Below are 19,791 nucleotides of genomic sequence, written 5' to 3'. Positions count from 1 at the left end.
TCTGAAATTGAGGCAACAATTAGTAGCCTACCCACCAAAAAAAGTCCAGGACCAGATGGATTCACAGCTGAATTCTACCAGAGGTACAAGGAGGAGCTGGTACCATTCCTTCTGAAACTATTTCAATCAATAGAAAAAGAGGGAATCCTCCCTAACTCTTTTTATGAGGCCAACATCATCCTGATACCAAAGCCTGGCAGAGACACAACAAAAAAAGAGAATTTTAGACCAATATCCCTGATGAACATCGATGCAAAAATCCTCAATAAAATACTGGCAAACCGGATTCAGCAGCACATCAAAAAGCTTATCCACCATGATCAAGTGGGCTTCATCCCTGGGATGCAAGGCTGGTTCAACATTCGCAAATCAATAAACGTAATCCAGCATAGAAACAGAACCAAAGACAAGAACCACATGATTATCTCAATAGATGCAGAAAAGGCTTTTGACAAAATTCAACAGCCCTTTATGCTAAAAACGCTCAATAAATTCGGTATTGATGGAACGTACCTCAAAATAATAAGAGCTATTTATGACAAACCCACAGCTAATATCATACTGAATGGGCAAAAACTGGAAAAATTCCCTTTGAAAACTGGCACAAGACAGGGATGCCCTCTCTCACCACTCCTATTCAACATCGTGTTGGAAGTTCTGGCTAGGGCAATCAGGCAAGAGAAAGAAATCAAGGGTATCCAGTTAGGAAAAGAATAAGTCAAACTGTCCCTGTTTGCAGATGACATGATTGTATATTTAGAAAACCCCATTGTCTCAGCCCAAAATCTCCTTAAGCTGATAAGCAACTTCAGCAAAGTCTCAGGATACAAAATTAATGTGCAAAAGTCACAAGCATTCTTATACACCAGTAACAGACAAGCAGAGAGCCAAATCAGGAATGAACTTCCATTCACAATTGCTTCAAAGAGAATCAAATACCTAGGAATCCAGCTTACAAGGGATGTAAAGGACCTGTTCAAGGAGAACTACAAACCACTGCTCAGTGAAATCAAAGAGGACACAAACAAATGTAAGAACATACCATGCTCACGGATAGGAAGAATCAATATCGTGAAAATGGCCATACTGCCCAAGGTGATTTATAGATTCAATGCCATCCCCATCAAGCTACCAATGACTTTCTTCACAGAATTGGAAAAAACGGCTTTAAAGTTCATATGGAACCAAAAAAGAGCCCGCATTGCCAAGACAATCCTAAGTCAAAAGGACAAAGCTGGAGGCGTCACGCTACCTGACTTCAAACTATACTACAAGGCTACAGTAACCAAAACAGCATGGTACTGGTACCACAACAGAGATATAGACCAATGGAACAGAACAGAGTCCTCAGAAATAATACCACACATCTACAGCCATCTGATCTTTGACAAACCTGACAAAAACAAGAAATGGGGAAAGGATTCCCTATTTAATAAATGGTGCTGGGAAAATTGGCTAGCCATAAGTAGAAAGCTGAAACTGGATCCTTTCCTTACCCCTTATACGAAAATTAATTCAAGATGGATCAGAGACTTAAATGTTAGACCTAATACCATAAAAACCCTAGAAGAAAATCTAGGTAGTACCATTCAGGACATAGGCATGGGCAAGGACTTCATGTCTAAAATACCAAAAGCAACGGCAGCAAAAGCAAAAATTGACACATGGGATCTAATCAAACTAAAGAGCTTTTGCACAGCAAAAGAAACTACCATCAGAGTGAACAGGCAACCTACAGAATGGGAGAAAATTTTTGCAACCTACTCATCTGACAAAGGGCTAATATCCAGAATCTACAAAGAACTCAAACAAATATACAAGAAAAAAACAAACAACCCCATCAAAAAGTGGGGAAAGGATATGAACAGACATTTCTCAAAAGAAGACATCCATACAGCCAACAGACACATGAAAAAATGCTCATCATCACTCGCCATCAGAGAAATGCAAATCAAAACCACAATGAGATACCATCTCACACCAGTTAGAATGGCAATCATTAAGAAGTCAGGAAACAACAGGTGTTGGAGAGGATGTGGAGAAATAGGAACACTTTTACACTGTTGGTGGGATTGTAAACTAGTTCAACCATTATGGAAAACAGTATGGCGATTCCTCAAGGATCTAGAACTAGATGTACCATATGACCCAGCCATCCCACTACTGGGTATATACCCAAAGGATTATAAATTACCCTACTACAAAGACACATGCACACGTATGTTTATTGCGGCACTATTCACAATAGCAAAGACTTGGAATCAACCCAAATGTCCATCTGTGACAGACTGGATTAAGAAAATGTGGCACATATACACCATGGAATACTATGCAGCCATAAAAAAGGATGAGTTTGCGTCCTTTGTAGGGACATGGATGCAGCTGGAATCCATCATTCTTAGCAAACTATCACAAGAAGAGAAACCAAACACCGCATGTTCTCACTCATAGGTGGGAACTGAACAATGAGATCACTGGGACTCGGGAAGGGGAACATCACACACTGGGGCCTATCATGGGGAGGGGGGAGGAGGGAGGGATTGCATTGGGGAGTTATACATGATATAAACGTCATGCACATGTACCCTAGAACTTAAAGTATAATAAAAAAAAATAAAAAAAAATAAAAATAATACACTTTGACCAAGTGGGATTTTTCCCCCGGGATATAAGGTTGGCTTAACATACACAAATCAATCAAGGTGATTACCCCTCATTAACAGAATGAATGACACAAGCCACATGATCATCTCAATAAATGAACAAAAAAGCATTTGACAAAAGTTCGACATCTTTTCATAATAAAAACTTTCAACAGAAGTATAGAAGGAAACTTCCTCAACATAATAAAGGCCATTTATGAAAAACCCAAAGCAAACATCATAATCTGTGGGGAAGAAACTGAAAGCTTTTCTTCCAAGATCTGGTACGAGGAAAGGATATCTACTCTCACCACTTCTATTGAACACAGAATCGGAAATATTAGCAAGACCAATCAGACAAAAGATATAAACAGCATCCAAATCAGAAAGGAAAAGGTGAAATTATCCTTATTTGCAGAAGGCATAATCCTTTATGTAGAAAATACTAATGACGCCATTAAAATAAATAAATATATATATATATTAGGCCAGGTGTGGGTCCCAGCATTTTGGGAGGACGAGGCAGGTGGATCGTCTGAAGTCAAGAGTTCGAGACCAGCCTGGCACACATGGTGAAACACTTGTCTCTACTAAAAACACAAAAATTGGCCAGGCATGGTGGCAGGCGCCCGTAATCCCAGCTACTCAGGAGGCTGAGGAGGAGAATCGCTTGAACCCGGAAGGCAGAGGTTGCAGTGAGCAGAGATCGCACCAATGCACTCCAGCCTGGGCAACAAGAGTCAAACTCTGTCTCAAAAAAAAAAAAAGAGCTAATAAATGAATTCAGTAAAGTAGAATACAAAATCAACATATAAAAATCAGCTGCATTTATTTATACCAACAGTGCTCAATCTGAAAGAGAAAACACAACAAAAGGAATAAAATACAGTCAGGCTCTGCATAATGACCTTCCAATCAATGACAGACCACATTTACAGTGATAGTTCCATGAAATTATTATGGAAATAAAAAATTCCTATTGCCCAGAGACATTGTAATTATTGTGACATGGTAGCACAACATATTACTAACATATCTGTGGTAATGTTGGTGTAAATAAACCTACACTGCCAGTCGAATAAAAGTACAGCACATACAATTATGTACTTGATAATAAATGACTACGGCACTGGTTTATGTATTTACTATACTTTTTACTGTTAATTTAGAATGTACTCCTTCTACTTATTAAAAAAAGTTAACTGTAAAACAGACTCAGGTAGGCCCTTCAGGAGGTATTCCAGAAGATGGCATTATTACTATAGGAAATGACAGTTCCATGTGTGTTACTGCCCTTGAAGCCCTTCCATGGGGTAAGATGTGAAGGTGAAAGAGGGATACCGAAAATCCTGAACCTGTGGAGTCCTAGGCTAATATGGATGTTTGTGTCTTAGTTTTGAACAAAAAAGCTTAAAAAGTAAAAAAGCAATAATAATAATAGACAAAAACTTACAGAATAAGGATATAAAGAAAATTGTTGTATAGCTGTACAATGTGTGTCTTAAACTATTACAAGAGTCAAGAAGTTTAAAACAATTTTTAAGTTTTTAAATAAAAAGTTACAGTAAGCTAAGATTAATTTGTTAATCAATAAATTTTAACATAAATTTATTCTAGCCTAAGTGTACAGTGTTTACAAAGCCTACAGTAACGTCTTATGCCTTCACATTCAGTCACTATTCACTCACTGACTTACCCAGAGCAACTGACAATTCTGCAAGCACCATTCATTCATGGTAAGTGCCTATATGTGTGTACCGTTTTTAATCTTTTTTTTTTTTGAGATGGAGTCTCGCTCTGTCACCAGACTGGAGTGCAGTAACGCAATCTCGGCTCACTGCAACCTCCACCTCCCGGGTTCAAGCGATTCTCCTACCTCAGCCTCCCGAGTAGCTGGGACAATGGGTGCATGCCACCATGCCCAGCTAATTTTTGTATTTTTAGTAGAGATGGGGTTTCACCATGTTGGCCAGGATGGTCTCTATCTCTTGACCTCATGATCAGCCCACCTCAGCCTCCCAAAGTGCTGGGATTACAGGTGTGAGCCACCGCACCCAGACCGTTTTTTACCTTTTATAGCAATTTGTACTGTACCTTTTCCAGGTTTAATTGTTTTGATATATAAACACCATATGCTACAATTGCCTACAGTATTCAGTACAGTAACATGCTGTACAGGTTTGTCGCCTAGGAGCAATAGGCTATACCATGACAGCCAAGACACAGAGACAGCTAGTTTGCATAGGTACACTCTGAGTTTCCCATGATGATGAAATCACCTTATGACTCATCTCTCAGAATTTACCCCATCGTTAAGTAATGAATGACTGAAGTTAGGAATAAACCTAACCAGGGAATGAAAGATCTGTACCCTGAAAACTATAAAACACTGATTAAAAAAAAAAAAATTGAAGACACAAATGGAAAGATACCTTGTGTTCATGAATTGGAAGAATTATATTGTTAAAATATCCATGGTACCTAAAACAATATACAAACAAATGCAATTCCAATGACATTTTTCACAGAAATAGAAAAAAACTGTAAAATCTATATGAAACCACAAAAGGCTCCAAGTAGTCAAAACAATCTTAAGAAAGAAAAATAAGGTTAGAGGCATCACACTTCTTGATTTCAAATCATATTATAGGATAGGTGCAGTGGCTCACACCTGTAATCCCAACACTTTGGGAAACTGAGCCAGGAGGATTACTTGTGCCCAGGTACTTGAGACCAGCCTGGGCGAAACAGACCTGTCTCTACAAAAAATTTCAAAATTAACCAGGCATGCTGGCACACAGTCGCAGGCTCGGGTGGGAGGATCACTTGAGCCAGGGAAGTCAAGGCTACAATGAGCCATGATCGTGCTACTGTATTCTAGCATGGGCAACAGAGCAACAGCCTGTCTCAAAAGAAAAAAAAAGTATTATAAAGCTATAGTAATCAAAACAAAATAGTATGGGCATAAAAATAGACACAGACTAATGAAACAACATAGAAAGCCAGAAATAAATCCTAGCATATATGGTCAAGTAATTCCTGACAAGCCCGCCAAGAAGACACAATGGTGAAAGCACAGTCTCTTCAATAAATGGGGTTGGGAAAACTAAATATCTAATGCAAAAGAATGAAACTGGACCCTTATACCACACATACACACACACACACATCCTTAGAAGAAAATACAGGGAAAACCTCCTTCATACTGATTGACAACGATTTTGAGCTATCACAGCAAAAGCTCAAACCACAAAAGCAAAAATAAGTGGACTACATCAAACTAAAAATCTTCTGCAATGCAAAAGAAACAATCAACAAAATGAAAAGGCAGCCTACAGACTGGGACAAAATATTTGCAAACTGTATCTCTGTTAAGAAGTTAATATCTAAAAAAATTTTTAAAGCTTATTAGCAAAAAAACAAAACCAAAAAAACACTTTTTTAAAAACAGGCAAAGAACCTGAATAGACATTTTTCCAAAGAAGGCATAAAAATGGCCAACACGGCTGGGCACGGTGGCTCACGCCTGTAATCCCAGCACTTTGGGAGGCCGAGGCGGGCGGATCACGAGGTCAGGAGATCAAGACTATCCTGGCGAACACGGTGAAACCCCATCTCTACTAAAAATACGAAAAAATTAGCCAGGCGTGGTGGCGGGCGCCTGTAGTCCCAGCTGCTCGGGAGGCTGAGGCAGGAGAATGGCATGAGCCCAGGAGGCGGAGGTTGCAGTGAGCCGAGATCGCGCCACTGCACTCCAGCCTGGGTGACAGAGTGAGACTCCGTCTCAAAAATAAATATAAATAAATAAATGTTTAAAATGTGTTACATTAACAATGTTAGGTTTCAGATGTCTATTTTCAAGCTTTTTTAAATGGCAAAATAGTTTGCTTTTGAAAATAACTGTTTAGTTTGCTTTTCACAAAGGCAACAGTAAAAGGCCTTTACTGCTATGTTACTTAACAGATCATGCTCTCAATAGCTTTCAGGCTGACTTTCAACATAGATCAATTTTGCCTATCATTCCTTTTAGCTAAAAAAAAAAAAAGTTAATGAGATAATATAAAAGTTTTATTTAGGATTACTAATTTAAGATTAACATCCTTTATTACTGAAATAACAAGTGAATAATAAGACACAAGTGAATATATTCAGAGATGATGTTTATTCATTTTGTTAAACAAATCAAGCTCAAATGTTCCATGCTTATGTGATGAAAATACGACAAAATCTCATGAATCCAAATTCCAGTACGTCATAATTGGAATAAAGTTACTCTAATAGTATAAAAACTAATTTATAACAAGAGAAACCATAATGTCAAAAGCAGCTGATAAACAAAAACTATTGATAAAAATCAAAGAAAAACCCAGAATAAGGAAAGACAAACATATGTGGCAAAATACAAAACAGCTATATTCCTAATCCTAAATTTTATTCTAACATTATTCTAATGACTAATGATTAAATTCCAGAAACTATTTAAACACTGATTTATTTGATATATCCTGGGGCTATACATTAGCAACTCATTTATTCTACTTCCTCTTTTACTTGTGAATTCTAGATCCCATTATTATTTGACCATATATTCATGCCAAAAATCTAACAATACATGTAACACAAAATAATTCAGAAAATGATGTGGGCATCTTAATTTGATTAATAGAGAGCGCCATCTGGTGGTACAATGAAAGTTTAATATATTTTTTCATTTGTTTAAAGGCATATATTAAATACAAATAGGGTTATGCAATTCTCAAAAATCGTAATTATGCAAATATTTTCAGTGTACAGAAAAGGAGAGAGAAAATCTGCCAATAAAACCACCAAAAATATGAACCCACTTTACCTCTTTAACCTCTATATAACATGATGGTTTACCTGAGAGCAGCCAGATAAAATATGCCAGTTTACTATGGTATGTCTGTTTCACATGAACCAATGAAAAAAGACAAGTTCAAAAAATGCATTATTAACAAACACGATCTTCACTAAAAACAAGAAGTCAGATGACTGGTTTTAACTTAAGATAAAAATCTAGTTGGGGGGAAAGGACTTATTTTTACTGTAATACTTTATTTTTTTGTTTCTCTTGTATCATATAAAACAAAAACCAGAGCAATAAACCTCAACAATAAATGTTTCTCTAAAAAAATCAAAATTGGATACACCAACTTCATTGTCAAAAATCCTGATATATCACGAGGCCAAAATATGAACAGAATGATGAAGTTTGGTACCTCTCTTTCCCTTTTGGTGTTTCTAATTATCCCATTATCCAAAACTTTCTTCTCTTCCTAACCACCAAGTGCCGTCATTCTGCCCCATTCAAGCCTTCATTTCTTGGTAGAAATGCCAAACTGTCATACTTTACACAATCATAATGGACTCTGAGTTCATGAAGTAGTTACCCACTGAAGGCAGTGTAACAGCTCTTCTACAAAGAACAACCTGGGTTTGCTTTATCAGTCAGACGCTTATGGCTATGGAACTGTAGACAAATTTTATAGGCGTCTCTAAAACCTCAGTTTCCACACTAAAAAAATATGGAAAGTTGATCTATACCTTGTAGGGTCAGGGCCTTTGAAATTAAAGGGCGTGAAATACATAATAAGTACCTGGCACAAAGAACGCTATACCTGTCACTCTCCTCCCTTTTACTGACAAGGCCATCCTGCCACTCCTTAAACATTTTAAGGAACAGAATGTTTCCTACTTGCTGCCTACTCCAACTATGTGCAGTTATATTTGTTAGAAAATTCTCTCTTAAACTGGCAAGAAAATGCCAAGAGTTCAGTGAAAAGATCATAATGGCCCCGGCGTGGCAGCTCACACCTATAATCCCAACAGTTTGGGAGGCCGAGGCAGAGGGATCACCTGAGGTCAGGAGTTTGAGATTGGTCTGGCCAACACGATGAAACCCCACCTCCACTAAAACTACAAAAAAATCAGCCGGGCATGGTGGCGGGCGCCTGTAATCCCAGCTACTTGGGAAGCTGAGGCAGGAGAATCTCTTGAACCCAGGAGGTGGAAGTTGCAGTGACCCAAGATCATACCACTTCACTCCAGTCTGGGCAACAGAGCAAGACTCTGCCTTAAAAAAAAAAAAAAAAGAAAGAAAATCATAATGAACTGAAATAGTTGGGAGAAAATTTCATTCAAAAAACATTTCATAAATGCAGTATAACTTTGAACTGGGCCTGGAAAGATGGATGAGATTTGCAGGACGGGAAAAGACTCAGAAGCTTAATTGTTCATTCACTCATTCATTGACTCACTGTCATCAAAAATGTAGCTAATGCTTACTGTGTGCCAAGAACTTTCTTGGTATTGGGTATCCTGAGGGAAATAAAACAGATGAGAGTCTGCCATCATGAACTACACATCGCAAGAGAGCAAGACAGAGACAAGTTAGATGTTTGTCTTTGGATGCCTGCCTGTTCAATTAATAGCACCTTTCAGCTTGAAGTGGAAAAATTAACTAAAACAATCAATGTCTCTGTATATTAGAACCGTTGCTTAAAAGTCTTGATATAAGGAGAAGCAGAAACTGATAGCTAAAACGATACTCTGAATTAGCTGCAGAGTCTAACTACTTTCTTGTCTTTCAAGCTCACAAATAATGGATATGGTTGACTAATCCCACTTAATGTCCTTGATATCAGTAACAATGAAAATTGCCATATCAAGATTTTTAACAAATACAATTGTGGAACATATTAGCCTTGTTTGCATTTTAGCAGGAAGAATAAACTCAAAGACTAAGGCAAATTCTGTACCAGTTTGACAACAGCAAATTATAATTATGTAAACAGATGTTTTCACCATTCTATGAAATGGAATGAGATGTTATTTGAAACACGGACAATTTAAATAACTTGCTGCAGAATATAACCAAAAGTTTTGACTTGAAAAAAATCTGTAATATTAACAGTCAGCAAAGTAACATCAAATTTACATATGAAGAGCACAGCACATCACAGGAGATTTCCTCTCTAAGTTGATTCAGACTTCAGAGAATCAGGAGGAGTAATGGATTAACTTGTTTTGTATCATTCACTTAGCAGTATCAAGCTTTCACTGCAACAGAAGAGTACTAGTAACATCAATAGTTTTCATTTTCTCCTGTATTTTGTTAGTAGCTCTAAAAATTACATGAGGACAGATGTGATAAATAAATTTAAATATAACTGTTCTCTTCAATGAGCCTAGGAAAAATGTAAGTTTCAATAAAAAGAAACAAGGGGTTTAAAAGTAATTTTCTTTTCATACCTTTTTTCTACTAAAATACTATATTGAGTTCTGTTTTCTAACCAAAATATGAAGGAACATACATTGAAATTTGCCCAATCGACTAAAGCAACTTTAAATCCAAACAAAATATATATAACACATTCCTGAAAAACCTGGAAATCAAGATATGGAAAACAAACTAGTGAGAGCCTTACAATGAACTCAGCTTACTGTCCAGGGAAAGTGTCCAGGCCATGGCAAAGGAAAGATAAATCCAGGGGCAGCACAGTGGCCTCCCTAACTCCAGGAAATGGATCTGGGAGTTCACAAAGACTAAGGTGGCTGAATTTCACAAGGCAGCATACAAGAGGAGAGAGATGCACAGAGAGAAAACTCCTTAAATATGCAAAAGGTCATCACTTGAGTATTCAATCGAGTATTGATTGGCGCACGTGTGAGGAAACTACAGCAGGTAGGGAAAATCCCACCCAAAACAATTAGAGGAAACTAACTTGAAAACTTTATTATTAATGGATCATCAGATGTGATATTCGGAAGAATTTATGCCTCACTAATGGAAAAATTAATTCTATAAAGTCCCGTAGTCTCACCTACTAAAGCTTAAAAGCAAGATCCGAAAAAGTCAGGCTATTTCCAAGCAACTTAACTGCATCCAAGAAAAAAGATGATACATATTTATAAAAATACAAAAATATCAGGAACCGATAAACAAAATTCACCATATCTAGCATTCAATTGAAAAAGGCTGGCTGAGCACAGTGGCTCACACCTGTAATCCCAGCACTTTCAGAGGCCAAGTCAGGCAGATCACTTGAGGTCAGTTCAAGACCAGTCTGGCCAACATACAAACCCTGTCTCTACTAAAAATACAAAACTTAGTTGAGCATGGTGGCAGGCATCTGTAATCCCAGCTCCCTGGGAGGCTGAAGCAGGAGAATCACTTGAGCCTGGGAGGCAGAGGTTGCAGTGAGCCAAGATCGTGTCACTGAACTCCAGCCTGGGTGACAGAGGGTGATTCTGTCTCCAAAAAAAAAAAAAAAAAAGTCATAAAAAAAGGAAAACATAATCTATAAAAAGGAGGAAAGTCAATCAATTGAAAGAAACCCTCAAATTACACTGATAATTGAATTAGCAGGCAAGGCACAAAATCCATTATCATTGACTTCTATATGTTCAAGAAGCTATAAGAAAGACTGAACATGTGGCCAGGCACAGTGGCTCATGCGTGTAATCCCAGTATTTTGGGAGGCCAAAGCAGGTGAACTGCTTGCACTCAGGATTTCGAGACCAGCCTGAGCAACAGGGCCGAGACTCTGTCTCTATAACAAATACAAAAATTAACCAGGTGTGATGGTGTGCACCTGTAGTTCCAGTTATTCAGGAGGCTGAGGTGGGAGGATGGCTTGAGCCTGGGAGGTTGCAGTGAGCTGAGATCACACCACCCAACTCCAGCCTGGGCAATAGAGCCAGACTCTGTCTCAAAAACGAAAGAAGAAGAAGAAGAAGAAAGAAAGGTTAAACATGTGAAGAGGCATGGAGTGCATGTGTGTGTGGACACAAAACACCCAAATCAAACTTCTATAAGATGCAAACTATAACGACTGGGATAAGAACTACACTGGACAGAATTAAGAGATGAGACAATCAAGAAGAAAAAACTGTTAAAAGAATGTGAAGACAAGGCAATAGCAACTATCTAAAATGAAACAAAGAATAAACAGACCCCCTCCAACCGGGAAAAAAAAAAAAAAAAAAAGCATATAACTGAGCTGTGCAGCAATTTCAGCAACCTAATTAACTTTTACTTGGAATCCCCAAATTAAGGGGGAGGTGGCAAAAAAAAGTAAAATAATTGCAGAATTTTTTCCAAATGCATTGAAAACTATAAACCCATAGAACCAAGAACCTCAAAGGAACCCCAAAGGCGGGTGAATCACTTAAGGCTAGGAGTTTGAGACCAGCCTAGCCAACGTGGTAAAACTCCATCTCTACTAAAAACACCACTCCCTCCAATCCCAGGTGGCACCGCTCACAAAAAAGAAACATGAGGAAAGCTACCAAAAGACAATTCATAATCAAACTGATTAAAACTAAGGATAAACAGAAAACAATCTTAAAAGAAGCTGGGGGAAAAGGCATTATGGACAAAGGAACATATAATGATGACAGATTTCTCACGAAATCAATGGAAACTCACAAACAGCAAAACATCTTAAAAGTACTGAAAGTAAAATACTGTCAACCTAGAACTTTTTGCCATACTAAAACATATTTTGAAAACAAAGGTGAAATAAAGGTCAGGAAAGTAATCAATGAAGTAGGAGGAGGCAGAGCAAGAAGACCAAACAGAACCAATAATCATCTCCCCTGCAGGAACACCAAATTGAACAACTATCCACACAAGAAATCACCTTCATAAGAACCAAAGTATCTGGTTTTAATATCATATTGAGAAAAGGGGCACTGGTTAGGAAAGACAGTTTTGAATTGCCTATACCACCTGCCTCAACCCCCTGGGCAGCAGCTGTATGGCACGGGGAGAGAATCTGTGTGCTTGGGGAAGGGAAAGCACAGTGATTGTGGGACTCTGCATTGAAACTCAGTCTTGCCAGTCATGGTGGGAAGCAACACAGGGCAGAAATCAGCTGGAGGCCAAGGAAGGAACTATTATACCAGCCCTAACCAGAGGAAAATCATCCATCCCAGCAGTAAGAACCTGAGTTCTGGCTAGGCCCACCAGTGCATGCTAAAGCACTCTGGGGTCCTAAATAAACTTGAAAGGCAGTTTTGGCCACAAGGACTGCAATTCCTAGGCAAGTCCTGGTGTTGTGCTGGGCTTGGAGCCAGTGGACTTGGGGTGTACATGACCTAGAAACACACCAGATCAGGCATGGTGGCTCACACCTGTGATCCAGAGCCGGGTGGATCACTTGAGCTCAGGAGTTCGAGACCAGCCTGGGCAACATGGCAAACCCTGTCTCTACCAAAAACACAAAAAAATTAGCCAGGCATGATGGTGTATGCCTGTAGTCCCAGCTACTAGGGAGGCTGAGGTAGGAGGATTGCTTGAGCCTAGGAGGTGGAGGATGCAGTGAGCTGAGACACCAGCCGGGGCAGCCAAGGGAGTGCTTGCGTCACCACTCCCCCAATCCCAGGTGCACAGCTCACAGCTCTAGGAGAGACTCCTTCCTTCTGCGTGAGGAGAGAAGAGGGGAGGGTAAAGAGGACTCTGTCTTGCAACTTGGATACCAACTTATCCTCAAGAGAATGGAGCACCAGGCAGAGTCCTGAGGCCCCCATTCCAGGACCTAGCTCCCCAATGACAATTCTAGACACACCCTGGGCCAGAAGGGAACCCACTGCCTTGAAGGGAAGGACACAGATCTGGCAGGATCCCTTACCTGCTGACTAAAGAGCCCTTGGGTCTTGAATAAATACCAGCAGGTAATACTTGCCGGTACTTGCTAGTAGCCAGGTAGAACTCGCTGCAGGCCTTGGGTAAGACCCAGTGCCATGCAGACTTCAAGCATGACCCACCATGTTCACAGCTGTGGTGGCTATGGGGATAGACTCCTTCTCTATTAGGTCATTCTTGTGTTACTATAAATAAATACCTGAGGCTGGGAAATTTACAAAGAAAAGAGGTTTAGGCCGGGTGCCGTGGCTCACGCCTGTAATCCCAGCAATTTGGGAGGCAAAGGTAGGTGGATCACTTGAGGCCAGGTGTTTGAGGCCGGCCTAGCCAATATGGTGAAACTCAGTCTCTACTAAAAACACAAAAATTAGCCAGGCATGGTGGTACATACCTGTAATCACAGCTACTCTGGAGGCTGAGGCACAAGAATTGCTTGAACCTGGGAGGTGGAAGTTGCAGTGAACCGAGATCACGCCACTGCACTCCAGCCTGGGCGACAGTGAGACTGTCTCAAAAAAGAAAAGAGGTTTAATTGGTTCCCTGTTCTGCAGGCTGTACAATTATGGCACCAGCAGTGCTTGGCTTCTGGGGAAGTCTCAGGGAGCTTTTACTCATGATAGAAGGTGAAGCAGGTGCTTGCAGGCCGTATGGCAAGAGAAGGAGCAAGGGGCAGAGGGAGGTGCCACACACTTTTAAATAATCGTATCTCATGAGAACTCACTTACTATCTCAAAAACAGCACGAAGCTACAAGGAATCCATTCCTGTGACCCACAAACCTCCCACCAGGCCCCACCTCCAACACTGGGGATTACAACATCTCAACCTGAGACTTGGGTGTGACAAATATCCAAACCATATCACCTTCTGCTTGAGGAAAGGAAAGGGAATAATAAAGGGTGACTTTGTCTTACAGCTTGGTTGCCAGCTAAGTCACAGTGGGGTGGAGCACCAAGCAGGTTCGTAGGATCCCAGATTCCAGGCCTTGGCTCCTGGATGGCATTTCTGGGCCCACCCTGGGCCAAAGAGGAGCCCAGTGCCCTGAAGGGAGAGACCCAGGCCTGGCAACATTTGCTACAAACTCACTGAAGAGCCTCAGGCCTTAAATGAACATCAGCCGTGGCGAGGCAGCACTCACCACAGGCCTTGGGCGGTGGTGGTCACGAGGAAAGACTCCTACTTGAAGAAAAGAGAGGAAGAACGGAAAGAACTTTGTCTTGCAGCTTGGATGTCAGCTCAGCCACAGCAGAACAGAGCATTAAGCAGATTCCTAAGCTTCCTGACCCCAGCCCTGGTTCTCAGACATTTCTGGACCCACCCTGGGCCAGTGGGGAGCTCGCTGTCCTGAAGGAAGGATACAAGCCAGGCTGGATTCACTACCTGCTGACTGAAGAGCACTTGGGCCTTAAGTGAACATCAGTGGTAGCCAGGCAGTGGTCGCCACAGGTCCTGGGTAAGACTCAGTGCTATGCTGGTTTCAAGTCTAACCCAGCGCAGTCCCAGTGGTGGTGGTCACATGGGTACTTGTTTCACCCCTCCCTCAGCCACAGGAGACTGCACGGAGAGAGAAACTCCATTTGTTTGGAGGAAAGTAAGGTAAGAAAACAAGAGTCTCTGCCTGGTAATCCAGGGGATTCTCTCAGATCTCACCTAAACCACCAAAGCAGTACCTCTACTGGTCTGCAAGAGTCCGTGTTCCCCCTAATGCAGATGCAGCTGTAGTGAACAAAGACTTAGATCAGGACACTCAATTCCTTTGTATAGCTGGACAACCTTCCCAAGAAGGATGAGGACAAACAAGCCTAGACAGCAAAGACCACAATAAATACCTAACTCTTCAATGCCCAGACATCAACAAACATTCACAAGCATCAAGACCATCCAAGAAAACATGACCTGCCCAAATGAACTAAATAAGGCACAAATGATCAATCCCAGAGTGTCAGAGATATGTGACCTTCCAGGCGGAGAATTCTAAACAGCTGTTTTGACGCAGCTCAACAAAATTCAACATAACACTGAGAAGGAATTCAGAATTCTATCGGATCAATTTAACAAGAGATTGAAATAACTTAAAGATCAAGCAGAAATTCTGAACCTGAAAAACTCAACTGACATACTGAAGAATGCATCAGTCTCTCAACAGAATTAATCAAGCAGAAGAAATAATTCGTAAGCTTGAAGCAGGCTATTTCGAAATACAGTCAGAAGAGACAAAAGAATAAAAGGATAAAAAAGAATGAAGCATGCCTACGAAATCTAGAAAACAGTCCTAAAATGGCAAATCTAATAGTCAGTGGCCTAACAAGGAGGTAGAGAGACAGGGTAGAAGGCTGATTCAAAGGGATAATAACAGATAATTTTCTAAACCTAGACAAAAATATCACAATTCAAAAGCACAGAGAGGTTACAGATTTAACCGAAATCAGACTACCTCAAGACATTTAATTACCAAATTCCTGAATGTCAAAGATAAAGGATCTTAAATGAAGATAAAATAAACAAATAACATACAAAGGAGCTCTAATACATCTGGCAGCAGATGTCTCAGAGGAAACCCTACAGGCCAGGAAAAAGTTTAAAGTGCTGGAGGAAAAAACTTTTATCCTAGAATAGTATATCAAGGGAAAATATCCCTCAAGTGAAGGAGAAATAAAGACATTGCCAGGCAAACAAAAGCTAAGAGATTTCATCAACACCAGACATGTCCTATAAGGAATGCTGAAGGAAGTTCTTCAAAATGAAAGAAAAGGATGTTAACGAGCAATAAGAAATCATCTTAAAGTAAAAAGCTCACTGGTAATAGTAAGCACATAAAAAAAACACAGAATATTGCAGCACTGTAATTGTTGTGTATAAACTGCTCATATCTTTAGCAGAAAGGTCAAGAGAGGAGCCTATCAAAAAACTACTACATCTTTTCAATACACAGACAATGCAATAAGATAGAAATAACCAAAAGTTTAAAAGTGGAGGGGATGAACTTAGAGTGTAGAGGTTTTATTAGTTTTCTCTTTGCTTGTTTTTGTAATTAATATTAAGTCGTCATCAGTGTAAAATAATGGATTATGTTATTTGCAAGCCTTATGGTAACATCAAGCCAAAAAAACCTACACAAGATACATAAAAAATAAAAAGCAATGAATTAAAACATACCACCAGAGAAAATCATCTTCATGAAAAGACAAGAAGCTGCCGGGCGTGGTGGCTCAAGCCTGTAATCCCAGCACTTGGGGAGGTCGAGACAGGCAAATCACAAGGTCAGGAGTTCGAGACCAGCCTGGCCAACATGGTGAAACCCCGTCTTTACTAAAAATACAAAAAACTTAGCTGGGCATGGTGGCGGGCACCTGTAATCCCAGCTACTCAAGAGGCTGACGCAGGAGAATTGCTTGAACCCAGGAGGCAGAGGTTGCAGTGAGCCGAGATCACGCCACTGCACTCCAGCCCCAGCAACAGTGTGAAACTCTGTCTCAAATGGAAAAAAAAAAAAAAGGAAAAAAGGAAGAGAAGACCACAAAACAACCAGAAAACAAATAACAAAATGGCAGTATTAAGTCCTTACATATCAATAACATTGAATGTAAATGAATTAAACTCTCCAGTCAAAAGACAAACAGTGGCTAAATGGATAAAAAAGCAACATCCAATGATCTATTGCCTACAAGAAACACACTTCACCTATAATAACACACAAAGACTGAAAATAAAGGGAGGGAAGAAGATAGTACATGCAAATAGAAATCAAAAAAGAGCAGGAGTAGCTTATATGGGACAAAACAGATTTCAAGAGAAAAACTACAGAGATAAAGGTCATTTTATAATGATAAAGGGGTCAACTCAGCAAGATGATATAACAATTGTAAATATATATGCACCCAACACTGTAAAACCCAAATATATAAAGCAAATATTATTAGAGCTAAAGACAAAGAGAAAACCCAAGTTAACAGCTGGAGATTTCAACACCCCACTTTCAGCATTAGACAGATCATCCAGACAGAAAATCAACAAAGAAACATTGGACTTAATCTGAACTATAGACCAAAATGAACCTAACAGATATCTGCAAAACATTTCATCCAACAGCTGCAGAATACACATTCTTCTCCTCAGCACACGGATCATTTTCAAGGACAGACTATATGCTGAGTCACAAAACAACTCTTAAAATTCAAAAAAATTGAATTCACATCAAATATCTTCTCTGAACACGACAGAATAAAACTAGAAATCAGTATCAGGAAGAATTATGTATACTATACAAACATGGAAATTAAATAGTATTCTCCCGAACGGCCAAGGGATCAATGTAGAAATTTAAAAGGAAATTTTAAATGTCTTGAAACAAATAAACATAAAAACACAACATACAAAAACCTGTAGGATAAGGCAAAAGCAGTACTAAGAGAAAAGTTTATAGTAATAAGCGCCTACATTACAAAAGCAGAAGACTTCAAATAAATAACATAATGATGCAGCTTTAAACACTAGCAAAGCAAAGGCAAACCAAGCCCAAAATTAGGAGAAAAGAAACAATAAAGATCGGAGCAGAAATAAATGAAATTGAAATAAAAAATACAAAAGATCAATGAAACAAAATGCTGTTTTTTTTTTGAAAAGCTAAGCAAAAGATAAGCCAGACAAAGAAAGAAAGAAGACACAAATAAAATCAGAGATGAAAAAGGAGACATTACAACCAATACTGCAGAAATTCAAACGCTCATTAGAGGCTACTATGAGAAACTATATGCCAATAAATTGGAAAAGCTAGATTAAATGGATAATTTCCTAGACACAAACAATCTACCAAAATTAAACCACAAAGAAATCCAAAATCTAAATAGACCAATAACAAGAAATGAGATTGAAGCTGTAATACAAAGTATCCCAGCAAAGAAAAGTCCAGGACCCAATGGCTTCACTGCTGCATTCTATCAAACATTTAAAGAAGAACTAATACCAATCCTACTCGAACTATTCTGACAAATAGAGGAGGAGGGAATACTTCCAAACTCATTCTACAAGGCTAGTATCACCCTGATACCAAAACCAGACAGACACATCAAAGAAAAGGAAGTCAATATCCTGATGAACACTGATACAAAATTCCTCAACAAAATACTAGCAAACCAAATTAAACAACATATTAAAAAGATCATTCATCATAATCAAGTGGGATTTATCCCAAGGATGCAATGATAGTTCAACATATGCAAAGTAACCAATGTGACACATCATATCAACAGACCGAAGGACAAAAACCACATAATCATTTCAACTGATACTGAAAAAGATTCTGATAAAATTCAACATCCCTTTATGATAGAAATCCCAAAAAAACAAAGTATGGAAGGAACATATGTCAACACAATAAAAGCCATATATGACACACCCCCAGCTAGTATCATACTGAATGGGGAAAAACTGAAAGCCTTTCCTCAAAGACCTGGATGCCCACTATCACTACTGTTATTCAACATAACAGTCAAACAATGTCTAGCTAGAGCAATCAGACAAGAGAAAGAAAGGGCATCCAATTTGGAAAGGAAAAAGTCAAAGTATCCTTGTCTGTAGGTAATATGATCTTATATTTGGAAAAAATTAGACTCTACCAAAAAAACTATTAGGATAAACAAATTCAGTAAGGTTCTAGGATACACAATCAATATACAAAAATCAGTAGCATTTCTACTTGTCAAGAGCAAACAATGAGAAGAAGCAATCAAGAAGGTAATTCCATTACAATAGCTACAAACACAGTAAGATAAATAAACTTAAAGAAATGAAAGATCTCCAGAGTGAACAGAATAAAACATTGATGCAAGAAATTGAAAAAGACACAAAAAAAACTGAAATATATTCCATGTTTATGGATTGAAAGATTCAACATTGGATTTTGTTGTTTTGTTTAAATTATACCTTTGATCCTAAGATAAACCAAGCAGTTAAGTAATTTCAAAAAGTAAACAACAGACATTATCCTCAAGTTATCAAGGCGTCTACAAGGTACCTTTACCCCCAAACCCTATATAGTATACAGTTACACAGGTGAGAACCAAATTCAGGTTTCCAACAAAAATTATAAAATGTTTTTTTTTTTTTTTTTGAGACGGAGTCTCGCTCTGTCGCCCGGGCTGGAGTGCAGTGGCCGGATCTCAGCTCACTGCAAGCTCCGCCTCCCAGGTTCACGCCATTCTCCTGCCTCAGCCTCCCGAGTAGCTGGGACTACATGCGCCCGCCACCTCGCCCAGCTAGTTTTTTGTATTTTTTAGTAGAGACGGGGTTTCACCGGGTTAGCCAGGATGGTCTCGATCTCCTGACCTTGTGATCCGCCCATCTCGGCCTCCCAAAGTGCTGGGATTACAGGCTTGAGCCACCGCGCCCGGCCCAAAAATTATAAAATGTTATTCAGCAAAAGCTGCAATTCTCTACAGCAGCTCATGAGATTACTCTGGATTCCTCTGCAATGGCTGTCAAG

At 39.3% G+C, this 19,791-nt stretch overlaps 1 protein-coding gene across 8 annotated transcripts in view; it reads right to left on the bottom strand.

Moving 5' to 3' along the window:
• SMAP1 (small ArfGAP 1) overlaps window positions 1-19,791 on the bottom strand; it is a 201,727-nt gene that overhangs the window by 149,116 nt on the left and 32,820 nt on the right. The window lies entirely within an intron of this gene.

This window comes from Trachypithecus francoisi, unplaced genomic scaffold (genome assembly GCF_009764315.1).
Source record: "Trachypithecus francoisi isolate TF-2019V2 unplaced genomic scaffold, Tfra_2.0 Lachesis_group10, whole genome shotgun sequence".
NCBI classification, from domain to species: domain Eukaryota; kingdom Metazoa; phylum Chordata; class Mammalia; order Primates; family Cercopithecidae; genus Trachypithecus; species Trachypithecus francoisi.
Note: the sequence above shows the minus strand (reverse complement) of the source record. Positions and strands in the feature narration are given on the sequence as shown.